This window comes from Muscardinus avellanarius (assembly GCF_963383645.1).
Source record: "Muscardinus avellanarius genome assembly, chromosome: X".
NCBI lineage: Eukaryota > Metazoa > Chordata > Mammalia > Rodentia > Gliridae > Muscardinus > Muscardinus avellanarius.
In genome coordinates this window covers 32390844-32406828 of record NC_137792.1, presented here as the reverse complement: position 1 = coordinate 32406828, position 15985 = coordinate 32390844, and positions in this window count along the sequence as shown.

The window sequence follows — 15985 nt, the reverse complement described above, 5'->3', positions numbered from 1 at the left end:
GTAAAATAAGCTAAAATATTCTTACCTGCCTAGTACCTGACATACAGCAAACACTCAATAAGTGTTAGCTTTATGGTCATAATAAGATTCAAACTCATCCAATTACATTTGTAAGGACTTAGGAGAGCAGAGAACACAATCTATTAGCATTTGAGATAGAAGAAACCTCTGGGAAAGAACTCGCCCTAAGAATGAAATGTGCTAATAAACTAAGAATATGTACTCACTAAGTATTTATTATGTCCAAGCACTCTCCCTGGAGAATTATATAGGTTATCTCATTTAAGCCTCACTCCAAACCTATGAAATAAGTGGTAACAACATTTTCATTTAACAGGTGAGATAATCAAGGTAGAGAGAAGTTAAATTACTGACCAAAGTCACATAGCCAGTAAAGGTGGTACCAAGCATCTTGGCCCCAGCAAATTAATTCTGTACTCATAACCTATCATCATACTACCTTGATTCTAGAACAATGAACAGAGCTAGCCAGCACCACCAACATACCCTAAGATAACCTTTGCTTCTAAACTGGGACAAGGGGAAGCAGGACATGTAATAAAAGGGCCAAGGAGTTTTTGTTATTGTTGTTGTTGTTTCTCTTGGTGGGGCACTGAAAACATTTGGCAACACTGACACCAGCTTCCTGGTGGCCCATGGGAGGTGCCTTCCTGCTGGACACCAGCTGTCTAGTGCAGGGTTTCAGCACCTAATCAGACATTGGCGATGGTCTATGGTAATTAGGATGTTGCTGATGGAGTTGGGCAGCAACATCAATGCCTTTGGGCAAGCATCGGGGGTAAAAAGGCCACTTTGGCTTAGGCAGGGATGAGAGACTCTGCCACAGCAGCTGCAGGGGAGAGGGTAGTGACGCCATAGGCCTCCAAGAGCAGGAGCCTGCTGCACACAGCGGGAAGGCTCAGAACCATTTGGGAGGAATCCTCATCCCTGCAGAGTGAGTGGGAGTGGAGCCAGAAACGCTCTGCTTTTTATGGCTGACTGTGATGCTATTCTTACTCTCAGGAAATGCATAATGCAGAACATATCAAAAGCAACCCCAAATCCAGGTGTTGGTCAAGGCCAAGGCCACTAAAACATCTATCCTCACAACCATTTTCTCCTCAATATCCATGTCTCCTGAGACTGCCATCATATACTCATCAGGGTTAAGATAGCATCTTTAAAAACCCTCTGGTAGCAAGCAAATACATAACAGCCTGGCTCAATGTTGTTGTAATTATTGCTATTAATAAGAGCAGTAACCAACTTTTATATACTACTTACAGTTAACCTGGATCTTTCCTATATGAAATACTTTCAGCAATGAGCTGGGGGTGTTGCACAGTGGTGGAGCACTCCCCGGCATAGGCAATGAATGGCCTGGGCTCTATTCTTAGCAGTGCAATTTTTTAAATTTAAAAATGAGCCAGTAGCACAGTGGTAAAACACTTGCCTAGCCTGTATAAGGCTCTGGGTCCAATTCCCAGCATTGCAAAAAATAAAATAAAATATTCACATCAGCTCCTGAAAACAGTATTTTTCTATCTCAAAGTTGAGGACACAGACTCAGACAGACCAAAGTATGTGCTTAAAATACCACCAAAAGTGAGAAGGGGGAATTCTGTTGATATTCTTTCCCTCCCAACCCCAGGCTCCTCCACCATGTGCCTGTGAGTAGCTTGGCAGATTCCAATTTCTGATTCATGGAAAAAAGAGGTGTGTGAGAGATTAAAGTGGTTGCATGCCTTTTGGTACTTTCCCCATTGAGCGGTGGAGTCTAATTCACACGTTTTAAAATCTGGGCTGATCTTAGTGACTCACTTATAACCAAAAGAATTTATTGGGAATGACACTTTGACATCTGAGGCTAGGTCAGAAGTCTTGCAGCTATTGCCTTAATCTATTTTTCTTTCTGAGTATCTCCTATAAGTGTCCCAAGCATTATGGATAGGCTACCTGTACTATATGCCAATGGTTCTCATATGTTACTCTTCTTACAGGTCACCTGGGGCTCTTATTTAGTATGGGTCCTCTGTTCCGATTAAATAGGGAGGAGAGGACTTAAGACTCTGCTTCCCTAACAAGCTCCTAGACGCTACTACTGTCGTTGACTAGAAGACCATGTTTTCCTGTCCAGCTTTACATATAGTGGATCCTGGCTATCTTCAGTCTTACAGAAGGAGCTCTTGTTTCTTACAAGCAACCCCAAAGGTTTGTAACTTTGTATTGCCCTCTTATTGAAGCATATATTTAAATTATACTTACTTTGAGGCTATTGTGAGGGGGGACTCTTGGCTTCCACAGGAGTGAAATTTTGGAGAAAGCTCATAATAAAAATATCTCTTTTTGGACACAAGGAGATTGAAGTGATTGGAGTGATTGTTTGGGGTTGCATAGTGTTCTTTTCAGTCCACCTTAAAATATATGTTAAAGTATTTAACCCCCAGTACCTGTGAATGTGATCTTATTTGGAAACAGGGTGTTTGCAGATTATTAAGATGAGGCTATTGGGGTACACTGTGATTCGATGTGACTGGTGTCCTTATAAAAAGGAGAAAATTGGACACAGACATGTAGGAAGGATGTGGTGTAAAGACATGGAAACAGAGGAAAGACAGTTACGTGAAGACAGAGACAGATTGAAATGATGCTGCACTAAACCTAGGAATGCGTGGGGTACCAGAAGCTGGAAGAGGCAACGTATCTTTTCTAAAGACTTTAGAGGTAATATGATCCTGCCAACACATTGATCTCAGACTTCTGGCCTCCAGAATTATGAGTAAATAAATTTCTGTTGTTTTTAGCTACCCAGTTTGTAGTACTTTGTTATGGAACTACTATGTTGATGGAGTGATCTAGTAAGCTGTCCTTAGGGATCTGGACTGAGCAGGCTGGGAAGATGGTCACAGGTCATCTCCTGCGCCAAATCAAGTGTGTGACCTAGCTCAGACTTCTGCAGGCAGAATGGAATGTAGAACGCAAAAGTGGAAGCTAAGGCCTAGTCATGGGATTCTGGGCAGTCGTGGATTCATGAGACATTTACAAGGGAAGGTAGACAAATCTCAATAATTTATATAGCAGAAGAATATGAAGGGTCCAAAGTGACCCCCAGTTTCTGACTTAAGGAGCTGATAATAGCAAAGATGTGGAAGGCCAAGTGGCTTTTATCTGTCTAATTTCACCAAATAAATTAATTGGAGTTTCAAAAATCTTGGGGCTTTCCTCTCTTGTTTGATAGATAATTTCTTAAATGAAAAATATTTTCTCACTAGAGAAAGTATTAATCATAAATAATGACAAATAGAGAAGACAACTAAGGTCATTCTTCCTTTCCTGGCAACACCCATCTCTAGCTTGCATTTCTCAGAGAAGGGTAGTCAAGTTGGCTGAAAGGTGGTGCTATGGTTTGGATATGGACTGCCCTCCAAGAGCTCACATACTGAAGGCTTGGTCCCCAATGTGGCAATGTTCAGAGGTGGGGCTTTTGAGAAGTGATTGGACTGTGAGAGCTCTGGCTTCCTCAATGCATTGATCTGTTGAGGAGCTCATAGCTGATAGTATTGTAGCAAGGTGGTAGAAACTGTAGGAAGCAGGGCACAATCAGAGAAACTAGGTCACTGGGGCCATGACCTGGAAGAATGTTTCTGGTCTCAGAGTCTCTCTGTTTCTGTCTCTGTCTTTGTCTTTCTTTCTCTCTCTTCCTTCTCCTCCTCCTCTTTCCCAGCTGCCATGAAATAAGAAACTTTGCTCTATCACACTCTCCACCAAAGCAATGGAGCCGGCTGACCTTGGACTGCAACTCTGAAACCACGAGTCAAAATAAATCTTTTCTCCTTTAAGTTGTTTTTCTCAGGTGTTTTGTCACAGAAATAGAAAGCTGATGACATGGACAGAATTTTAAGGCAACCACAGTGACTCATAGCCTCATATAGCCTCCATCTTGAGCATAGGTGGGCCTGATCAGCTAAGTGCTTTAAAGAAGCTTCAGAAGTCAGACATAGAAGAAGTCAGAGACATACTGCTGCTGTCTTTGGAAAGAGCAAGCCACTATGAGTGTACGGTCATGCTCTTAGAAGACTACTGAGTCTCAGATGAGACTCCCAGCCACAGCCAACACCCCCATTGGAATCTTGGGAGACCCTGAGCAGAACACCCAGATCCTTGACCCATGGAGACTCTAAATCAATAAGTAATAGTTTTAAATCTTTAAGTTTGTGCTGATTTGTTATTCAACAATAGACGGATAATATGGTGGTGATCCTGAATTCCCTCAGCCAGATAAGAAAATGGATTCAGCCTTTCCTATCTTTTCCCTGTCACGTTATTCCCACCCATGAAATGTGCTCGATCTGGTTGAGGTGTTCCGGTAATAATAACAGCAGATGCTGGAATGTTTGGATGAAAGCATGACCAGCAGGCAGTGAAAGCCTAATAAGGCCCCAGCGGAATTTCTTTCCTGTAGGACGAAGGTGGACTTTTCCATTCCTTCAGATTCTGCTTGTATGCGTAGGTTTGGCTGTTGGGGAGGGGTGAGTACTGAGAGACAAATATCACAAATGAGAGAAGGGGCTGCCTGTTCTGGGTCCCAGGAGGTGAAGAAAAAAAAGTGTTTTACTCTTTCAAAAAGAATGACTGTAAGCTGTGGACTTTGTGGAATCTGAGGTGGAACAAGGAACGTTTTATTAAGCATTAACAGGCCTACGAGTCGTGTATCATAGAGTGTGTATCACAGTGCACAAATATGATGGCCGGGTTGGAGTCTCTGTTAAACTATCCTGGTGTCTTTGGTCTGTCTTTCCAGAAAGCAGAGCACAGGACAGAGAGTTGGGTGCAGGTAGTTTACTTTAGGTGAATTCAAGAAGTAGGAGTGAAGGAGAAAGGAGGGTGAGACAGGGAAGGAGTTCAAGCCAAGCGGATACAAGAGCATAGTATCAAGGTGCCATCCTGGTCAGGAGTCTGTCTTTGTAGGCACTTCTATGAGGCCTACAGAATGCTCCCAAGAAGAGTCCAGTGGGGATCTTGGTGACTGGAACATCTATTCATTAACTTTTGAGCTGCCAGGGTGAAGGTTACCCCAGGGACAAAGGCAGGTTATCCCTGCACTTCTGGACTATTTCTACATGAAGTGAAGAAAGGTTTCCACAGCTTCAGAGAAAAGTTTGAGGTAGAAATGTGGAGAAACACAGAAAAGGAGAGGGAGAGACCATTCTTCCTGCACAGGACCTGGGCTCCACAGTTTTGCTAAGATCAGGAGTGGGCCAAGGCAATGAAACACAGAGCTCAGAAAGAACATGCTATGCCTGACCAGCTACCTTTGCAGCAGTGAGGGAAACAGACAGCTGAGCAGGGCTCCCTTGAGAGTGCACAAATGCACAGAATTGAACACAAAATTCACAGTTTGAGGCATTTCAGAGAGCTCATCCCTGAGGCAAATCAGGAACCACCAAGGTTCACAGTCCCTATTCTCAAAGAAGAATGGGCTTTATCTCCAAGTTTTGCTGTATTCAAGTTCTGTCATACTTCTTGATAGAGGCTGGCAGGCCTTTTGCCTCTGGGAAAGTTCAACTCCACTGAGAAGATGGTCTGACCACGGTGTGGTCCCTTCAGCCCAGATAGAATTCTGTTTAGGGCTTGAAAAATCATTTTTCTATGTTTTTTAAAGATAGAAGTCTGTCAAAACACATTGTATGTGTGTTACATACAATCCTAGCAGGAAAACAGTCTAGATGAGATAGTTTAAGAGAGTTTACTAAGAGGAAAATTCACATAGCCTTGGGAATGGTCATAAGAACCATCAAAAATGTTGATGTGCACAGAGACTAGCAACAGCAGGAAGTAAAGACAAGAAGCCAGAAAAGGCAAGGAAATGGACTGAAGCCTCACTTTCTCTGGGAATTCATATTTGTTGATATCTAACAATGATCTATTCTTTTATTTGTTGTTGATCTATTCATTTATTCAACCAATATTTATGGATTATTTGTTCTTGTACAAAGTACTGTGATAGGCACTTTAGGAAACAGAGTTGAATGACGTAGTCTATGCCCTCAAGAAATCCACAATCTAATAAGAAAGAATTTTTTTAAAAAGTCTTAAGAGAGAGATGCATGGGAAACATAGCAATTGAGAATGACTCCGAAGAATCTATATCAAATTTGAACCACAAAAATGAAAGTGAAGAAAATCCTCAGTGAGGCAATGTCATATGAAAGGCTTGTGAAAAGCCTTGGGATATGTTATGGTCTGGGTTTGGAATGTCAACAAAAGGCTCATGTGTTGAAAGCATGTCCCCAATATAACAATATTCAGAGGTAAAGTAATTGAATCAGGGCTCTAATTCCATCAGTGGATAAATGCACTGAAGATAAATAATTTGAATGTTAATTTAAAAGTATGTTCCTAGAGCTCAATATTCCATGTGACAGTAGGTTTAAAGTGGGGGATGTGAGGGGTATCTTCACCTTTATCTGGAGCAATGATCAGTTTTACACCTAGAGCTCTTGGGTAATATTTTATTTGATAGAAATGTTTTGTTCTAAGATTGATTAGATAATAGAGTGATCATGGAACTGAGATGAGGGTCTTGGCTAAAGTTAACAAGTGAGGTTGATAAGCAAGCAAAGGCCAGATCTCAGCCCTTCTTAAGTTACTGTGGCAGACTGGACATGGGAAATGAAAAGAGAGAAGCCCAGTATCACAAGGGTTTCTAGCACTGGATAGTTAGATCTGGCTTAACAGGAGTTTAAATTTATCATTGGTGTGGGTACCATAAAATTTGTCCTGTGCATTTGGCTCATCAAAGGACAAAGGACCTGTGGCTTCTTGGAAATGTTTTGGTCTTACAGAAATTAGATAATCATTCATTCATTTTTTCATTCATTTGGTATACTTTGAACACTGCTAGGCACTGGGACCTTGTAAACAGGTCAGATATAGTCTATACCCTAAAAGGCTTCACAGTCTGAGTTCCAGTCTGCAGCAAGAAAGGAAGCAGAAGAAGACAACTGTGAGTACTCCTGAAAGGAGCCACAGCAGAAGAGAGCCTGGTTGCCAGGGACAAGGTCATTCACTCCCCATTGCAAGGGGCTTTCCCCACCCCTTTCACTCCCACTGTGGCTGGATTCAGCCTTCCACCACAATGAGGAGGGCTGGGATGATGCCACGCCCCCTTTCTGCCCCAGGCAGGGAATGTGTTCACTCAGCTGGTACTCAAAGCTGAGACAATCATGGGCTTATGGGGAGCTTGGCTAGAAGACTAGAGAAGGGTTTCTGTTTTCTTTCCTGGTAGCCTTTGAGAGTCACTCTAAAATGTTTTCTATTTAATTAGAGTTCTCAAACTAGTCCATGTTTGAGAAAGTAGAAAAGAGAAAGAATAAAATGTGTGAATTTTAGTTACAATCCCAGACAACCCAATGAGAATGTCCTCAAATTTTAAAGTAACACAATCCAAATTGGGGATGCTCAGTGAGATGGAAGATACCAGACTGAGTGAGAAGGGCTATTTAGCAAACCAGGCAAAGGGTTTGTAAGCTGCAGGCCAAGAGTTTGACAAAGAACCCACAAAAATCGAACAATTAAGAGGGTCCCCCGCCTTTCCAGCACACATCTCTTCACACCATGAATGATTCGAAGCCTGCATGCTTTGGGATTGCCCTGGTGAAGATTTAGTTTCCAGCTGAAGAAAATCCATGTCAGAAAATTGTCCTTCAGCATTCTCAGAGGATGAATAAAATAGATTGCTACTAAAGGAACCCAATTTTGTGTTTTTTCAAAATACATGTGCAAATAGAAATCCAAAAATATGGGAATGATATAATCAAAATATAAATTGTAATGTATGGATAGAGGGATTATAAGGATTTCTATTTTATCCCTTTGGGTTTTTTCTTGCCAAAGAACTATTTTTGTAATTATAAAATATCTTTTAAAGAATCCCTATGAAAATCAGTTTCCTTATCTATAAAAAGGGAATAATCATGTTTCACACGAGATACTTGAGAATTTGATAACATAATATATATCCTGATCTTGTCATCGACCCTGAAACATGGGAGATGTCTAATAGATGGTTACTATGCTGTGCTAACATCAATCTATGTTATGCCTTTTAAAATTACCTTGTTTTTTTTAAACAAATACATAGAACACCAGTTTTACATAAATGTGGCAGGATAATGTATTGGAATATTAATTTGCAGTTCCATCTTGCAGCTGTAGGTATTTTTCCTTCTACTCATCTTTTTACAAGCTGGGTGCTTCTGTAACTCAGGGGCTTTGTGTGGAAGACTACAATCACAGCCACGAGGGTAGGGGATGGGAAATACAACTCCACTGTGTGGTTTTACAGACAAAGCCACGGAAAGGAATTATTGTAACAAAGTGGGTGTGTGCACATGCACATGCGTGTTTTGAAATGGGCATGAAGAAATGGAGGCAAATATTTAGAGTTCTAAGATTTTAAGAAGTGAAAGAGAGGCAGAGACTGAGATTCTTTGAGGAAGGGGTCTAGCTTGCTATGGATTCTGCAGTCATGGGAGACCAACCCTATTCTCATGCCTGGTGACTGTGTACAGTCCTCCCATAAAACAGGGTAGAGGGAGATCTGGGATAGCAGGTATACCTGATGTATTATTTACTCTAAATGATTTCAGTAAATACCATGTGATTTTACGTATGTTACAGCTTAAGCTTCAGTCCTAGGAACCATCAGTTGCCTATTGGTGACTTTCCACTCCAGAAGTGATCAGCTGACATTAGATCAGAAAGCTACCTTCCAGAGGTGGCTGCTTCAAGAATGCCATTGATGATTTTGCAAAACTACCAAAAACCTGAGGATTTCATTCTGATTCTTCTACGGTAAATACCAGAGTGGGATTTTGTTGGTGGAATTAGTGACTTGTCAGCAGAAGGAAGGCCAGCAATAGGCTGCCTTTCTATCTGTAGCAGGTATTGGGCACATAGTACCAGCAAATGCATTGCCTAGCTTTGTGAGCATTCTCTTTTCACTGGAGCCTACTTTGCTGCCTGTATGGCCAGCTCAAAGCACCAAGAAACTGGCTCCTTTTGTGTAACCCTCGGTAAATAATTAACCAGGGTTGGTGGATAAACCCCCCAGTTCCCTCACCCCTTGGAGGTATGTGTTCTACAACACTGGCTCCCAGAACTTTTCCTGTAAATTTGAGCTTTGGTTGCCTACAGTGGTAACTGTCTTGATTACACTCCTTTAACTGGCTGAACTTTCTTCATGGGGTTCACTTATTTACCCTCCTACTGGCACCCCCTAATTGAGTAATCTGCATTTAAACCTTGGCTTATGAAATAATACAAACTGTAGACATGAATAGGCCATATGAAGCTAGCAAGACCTCTAGCCCACATCCATAGTCAGCTCTAGACTAAAGCTCTAACTAATCTTTATCTGTGCTTGCACAAGGGAGAAGATGAAAGGAGAAAGACTCCGAGCTTCCCAAGCCTGTAAATTATATGGAATGTTTCTGTGCTTTCCTTTAAAAATTAACAAATGTTTATGCAAGCTATAAAATTTGTTCTAAGACTTGCACTCTGTTTCAGGTTCCAGGAAGAGAAGCTAGTGCTTACCCACCTCAGAGTTTCTGGTGGCTGTAATCATCTATTGAAAGAACTTCAGAACTTTCATATTGGCATAGATTACTTTGAGGTTGCAGGAAAGTGGGTTACTGAACACCAAAATCCATGACTTTCAAACCTGGGCAAAAGACAATGGGTCAGCTTGTCCCTTAAAACCGTGCTTCACAAGGAATAACACACACACACACACACACACACACACACACATATATATATATATATATATATATATATATATAGTCATTATTGAACACACCCTCAGGCTCCTTCTTCAAATATCTGGACTGCATACAGTGCTCAAATCTTTTATACAGCCTTGGCAAGGGGGTATGAAGAATTCCCAGTAGTAACTGACATTGTATTTTCTACCAGCTACCAGCTCATAGATGATTAAGTTAAATATAATAAAGTTACAACTCAATTCTTGCAGCTAGATTTATAAATTAAAGCTCATGTTTACTCAAAATCACTTTGTCCGTGATTTTCTATAGTTAATCAAACCCATTCTGTGTCCTGAGTTACTAGATTTTCTGAAATTTCCATTGATTTAACCTACTCTCAAATCTCCCCCAATCTCACTCACCTCCACCCTACACTAAGTGTCTGACATCTCTGGCTGGGACCCTACCACATCTTCTAATTGGCACCCCTCACCACTCATGCTTACAATTTTCACCCCTAACTTGCTTTTACTTAAACCAGAATGATCTTTCAGAAACTTGGTTCTGAGTATATGACAACCTCCAATGTGTTTTCATTGCTATAGGGGACAGAACTAAATCATATAAGATACGTTAGGAAGTGGACCCCATGGACCTCTGTGAGCATCTCTATACTCCACCTGAGTCCCCTCTGGACCCCAGACATGCTGTCTGTCTTGGGTCTTAGTCTGTTTTCTGCCACTCCAGCAGAATGCTAAAGACTGGATAGTTTATTTTACTTTTTGCCTTTGTATATCAGAAGCATGTAATTTGCTTTTCTATTCTATTTTTTAATTTTTTAGTTTGATGTGGGTTATATTGAAAATGGCATACATTCAGACTGTGCTTGGTGCTCTCTCCCCCCATTTCTCCTTTCCTCTCCCAACAATGAGTGTCCAGTTTGACCATGCTACATTCATACTTCTACACATATTCGAATGTAGCTCCTCCATTAATCAACCTCAGCCTTCTTCCTCTCCTACCCTTCCATTCTAGCTTTGCCGAGATTTCCCCTCCATTATCTGGGGCCCCTCTGGTATTCCCAATACTCCCTAGTTTGGGCATATTAGAGAAAAAATATGACCCTTCTCTTTCTGTGCTTGGATGATCTCACTTAACATAATGTTCTTCAGGTCTTTCCATTTTCTTGCGAATGACATAATTTTGTTCTTCTCTATAACTGAGTAGAATTCCATTGTGTGAATTTCCCATAATTTTGTAATCCATTCAACTGTTGATGGAGACCTAGGTTGGTTCCATATTTTGGCTATTACAAATGGTGCTGCTATGAACATGGGTATGCATATGTTGCTATAGTTCTCTGATTTCAACCCCTTTGGAAAGATACTCAGGAGTGACATAGCCAAATCATATGATGGATCCATTCCCAGTTTTCTAAGGAATCTCCACACTGATCTTCATAATGGATGCACTTCCACCAACAGTATAAAAGAGTTCCTCTTTCCCTATATCCTTGCCAGCATAGAGATACAAATGGCTAATATGAAAAGATGTTAAAGATAATTAGCCAGCAGGTAGATGCAAATCAAAACTATGTTGAGATTCCATTTAACCCCAATCAGAGAGACCAGATAATTTATAAAGAATAGAAGTTTATTTCTCACAGTTTTATGGCCTTCCCAGGCCAACACCAAGATGCCAGCATCTGGTAAGAGCCTTCTTGCTATGTCATAACAGGCTGCTAGGCATCATACAGTGACAGAGCATGTTTGAGAGAAAGCTCATTTTTCTTTGTGTATGTGTATGTGGCACTAGGGGTGAAACCCAGGGGCTTTCTACCTCTGGGCTATACTCCCAGACCTATTTTATATTATTTTATTTGGAAACAGGGTCTCAGTTACTGAAAGCCTCACTAAGTAGCTGAGACTGACTTTGAACCTGCACAATCCTCCTATCTCAGCCTCCCAAGTACTGGGATTACAAGCGTATACCACCATGCCTGGCTGAAAGCTCACTTTTCTAACAAAGCTGGTCCCTGGGCACCTAACTCACCCCCAAGATGATGGCATTAATTCATTCATAAGGGCAGGACCTTCATAACCTAATCACCTCTTAAAGTCCCTACCTCCTAATATCATCACAATGATATTAGTGACAATTAAATTCCAACATGAGTTTAGAGAATCCATTTAAGCTATAGCAGTCTTATGGCCAGCATGTGACATAAACTTCCTAGCTTCTGGGGGTAAGTTAGCATGAACCAGACCCTTATCTGAAGTTATCTTGCTTGGCTTCTCCATTCCTTTCATCTAGCAATTTTTTCTGTTCCTTAAGTCAGCAGCTCAAAGTCCCTTCCTCAGGAAGACCATCTCAGGCACATCAACACCCTCAGGATGGATCAGGACTATGTGCCACTCTGGTATGGTGAGAAATGGCTCCTCAATAAATATACTAATCCCTGAAGCCTGTAGATAATTTATATGGCAAGAATTTGCAGCTGAAGTTAAATTAAGGATCTGGAGATGAGAAGATTATCCTGGATTACCCAGATGGCCACTATATGCAATGGTGTGTGGCCTTATAAGCTTCCAGAGGAAGAAGCCTTGAAGATGGTAATGTTGTGGCCACAAGCCAAGGAAGGCTAGAAGAGGCGAGGAAAGGATCTTTCCTTGGAGCAGCCAATGGAAGAACAGCCCAATAATATTGATGGGACTTATAAACTTCAGAACCAAAACAGAATACATTTTTGTTATTTAAGCCACCAGGTTCAGAAAAATTAGTTTCAGCAGTCTCAATAAACTAACACATTCATACGTCAGGCATTGATATTTATTATACATTAGCATCGTTATTTGATTGGTATCTGCCTAAACCCTCAGATCAGAGGGTTTTTTTTGTGGTACTGGGGTTCCTGGAAACCCTTCTACCTCCGGGCTACACTCCCAGACCTATTTTTATATTTTTATTTGGAAACAGGGTCTCTTAAACCAGCGAGGCTGGCTTCGAACCTGCGCAATTCTCCTGTCTCTGCCTCCCAAGCACGGGGATTACAAGTGTGCACCACCATGCCCGCCAGATCAGGGGTTTTTAACCTGAGATATGTATTAATTTGGATAAGATGAACATCTGGAAGCAAACCCACTGCATACTAGGATCTTAATAAATACTTATTTAACAAATACATGAATTACTGGATGAATCATCAGAAATCTGTAAAGACAGGAGAAAGAATGGAAATTCAGCACCAAGACATTATTTTTCTACTAAGAACTCAACAAACAGGGAAGAAAAATCTAGAGCTCTCACTAAGAGTCATGTTTAGTATCTTGGCCTGAGGTCCAGAATAGTCTGCTTATTTTGAAGAAAGTTGTCCTCTTGGACCAAGCCAGTAATTTCTCCCACACTTGGGAAAGAAAAAGAATCTTTAACCTAGTCACGCAGTGTTCTAATTATTTATCATCACATAACAATCCACTGCAAACTCAATGGCATAAACAGCAACCATTTTATTATGCTCATGAATCCTGCAGGTTAGAAATTCAGACAGGGACTGTGAGAATGGCTTGTCTGTGCTCTACAATGTCCCTGTTTTACAATGTACCTCATATATGGAGATCTAAGTGACTGAATTTATCCATGGTTGGGGACCAGAATCATCTGTGGGATTATTCACTAACATGCCTGTTGCCTTGCTAAAATGGTTCAAAGGTACCTGTTGCTCCCAGGGTGGTTGACCAGAACATCTACATATGGTTTCTTCTGGTGACTTGGGCTTCTCTCAGCATAACAACTAGCTTCTGAAAGGAAGTCTTATGAGATGGAGGATCCAAAGACTATGCATTTCACACGATATAGGGTCTGCATGACATTTTATAACCTAGCCTCAGAATTCACATACATAACATTTCTGCCTTATTCTTGGCCAAAGAAGTCACAATCCTGCCCAGATTCAAGAGTAAGGGAACCAGATCTCCACCTCTAAATAAGAATTTAAAGCTTGTCAAAGAATTTAAAGCTATTTTATTTTAAAGCCAGCATAGCCAGGTTGGGGTAAGAGGTGTCAACCAAATCACCCGTGTATGTGAAATCCTATAGGAACTCCCCTTGAATGAGTTGGACCTTCATCAAATGCAGATGAAGTTCCGGATGTTTGATATCGACTCAGTTCAGGAATGATTCATGTGATTGTTGCTGCCACATCTAGAGGATGAAATGGAAAGGAAGACAGCTGAAATATTAATCTATGGAGGCCTGTCTTTTCATGGGGTCTTATAAATTATACAAAGCAAGTCACTGGTTCTAAGTGAATTAGCTGCCCATCATGTAGGCAAGGTCGTGGCCCTGTACTCTAGTTAAGGAAGATTGTTTCCCTCTAGTTTAAATGATAATATATCTAGAGAAACTTTGAACTCAAGCATAGGTAGGCAAGCTAAGCTGAAATTTCTTATCATGAAGCCAAATAAATTTCCTCACTTTCAGAGACAGCAGTAATTTCTTAAATCCCAAAAGAATAAAGTTGAAAATAATCCAAAATTATTGTTCATTGCCATTCATAGACTTTAAGGAGTTTTCTAAATATGTCTAGAGGCAAATTCCTTGGCTATAATGACTTTACAGTGGTCCAAAAAACAGGTCTTTTAAAATTATTACATGATTGGTATAATGCTATCCTTATAATGGTTTTCATAATTGTGTGATCTTATACTGCATTTGAAGAGTTCCTTTAAATTTTTAGGGAAAAGTTAACAGCTATTATCTCATTTTATCTTCATAATCACACCTTAAGATGGAAAGTAAAGTAAGACTATCTTATAGATAAGGAAAATGGGGCACTAACAGTCATAACAAATTGTTCTGGGATAGCCAATGAATTAATTATTGGCATATCAGACCCTAGAATCAACCTCTAAGATTAGTTCCCAGATGACCAGATAATATTAATCTGCAATGGCTTCTGTGGCATCTGAGTGAATATTGTCTTCTTACTAGTGATGCTTTTATAGTTACTTCCCAGACATCGACTCCTACAGAACACAGGCCAAGGGATGAGAGGGTGGAGACTTCAATTCCTTCCTGATTGTTTTGTCTGCCAATGTCCTGTAGGCATACTCTAAAGATATCTTTTAGGGCCTGTGACTCTTCTGATCTGCTTTGAACCCTTAGAATATTCCTTCCAGCTGCCGAGTTAACATGATTAAGGGTGACATCAGATACCTCTCTGCACACTGCCCTTTGCAACTATCAATTGAGTTATTGATAACTGACAGTCATCTTATGGGTCATTTCAGTTCTCCCCTCCCTCTATGTCTAACTCAGTATCAAATCACCCTTAATCTTCATAAATATGCTACCCACCCATCGGTGTACTAGGAAATATTAAACAACAAACTCTACCAAAAAAGTTTCACTTTGCTGTTATAGTGTTTGAAAATTTATGTGGTACAAATATCTTCACCACAGCTGGTTTCTAGTCAGCAATATGATGCCATTGAACATGGAGTTGGGAACGAGATGCACACAACCGACCCTCATAAGCCAGTTCAGCCATCTCCAGCATACCACTGAATCGGCCCTCCACTTTTCGAACTCCTTGCTAGGATTGATTTTAGCTCATACTGAATCACTTTCCAAAAGGATTTATGCAGTATCTTTCCAGCCTGTATCTCTTTGTTCTTGGAATCCTGCCATACCTGCCTCCTGTTCCCCAATTTACTACTCATCAAACAAAGTAACTTCCAAAAGCATACCTCTGACCATATCTCCTTGCTTCTTGATGCCTAAACGTGGTTCCTTTGCCCAGTACTAATCTCAAGATGTACAGGAAGGTGCCTAGTACCTTCAAGATCTAGAGCAGTGGCTCTCAATGATGGTTGCATCTTAGAACACTGGAGGGTTCTGCTTTTATTTAAACTTTTTTTCATCATGGAGTTTGGGCACTAATTTTGATTTTTTTAAAAATTGCATTCCAATATTATTGAGCTGGGTGTGGTGGCACACGCTTGTAATCCTAGCGCTTGAGAGGCTGGAACAGGAGGATCTCACAGGTTCGAAGCCAGCCTCAGCTACTTAGTGAGGCTCTCAGCAACTTAGTGAGACCCTGTTTCCAAATAAAATAGAAAAAACAGGTCTAGGAGTATAGCCCGGAGGTAGAAAGCCCCTGGGTTCCACCCCAGCACCACAAAAAATTGTATTCCAATATTATTTATCTTGAATGCTGA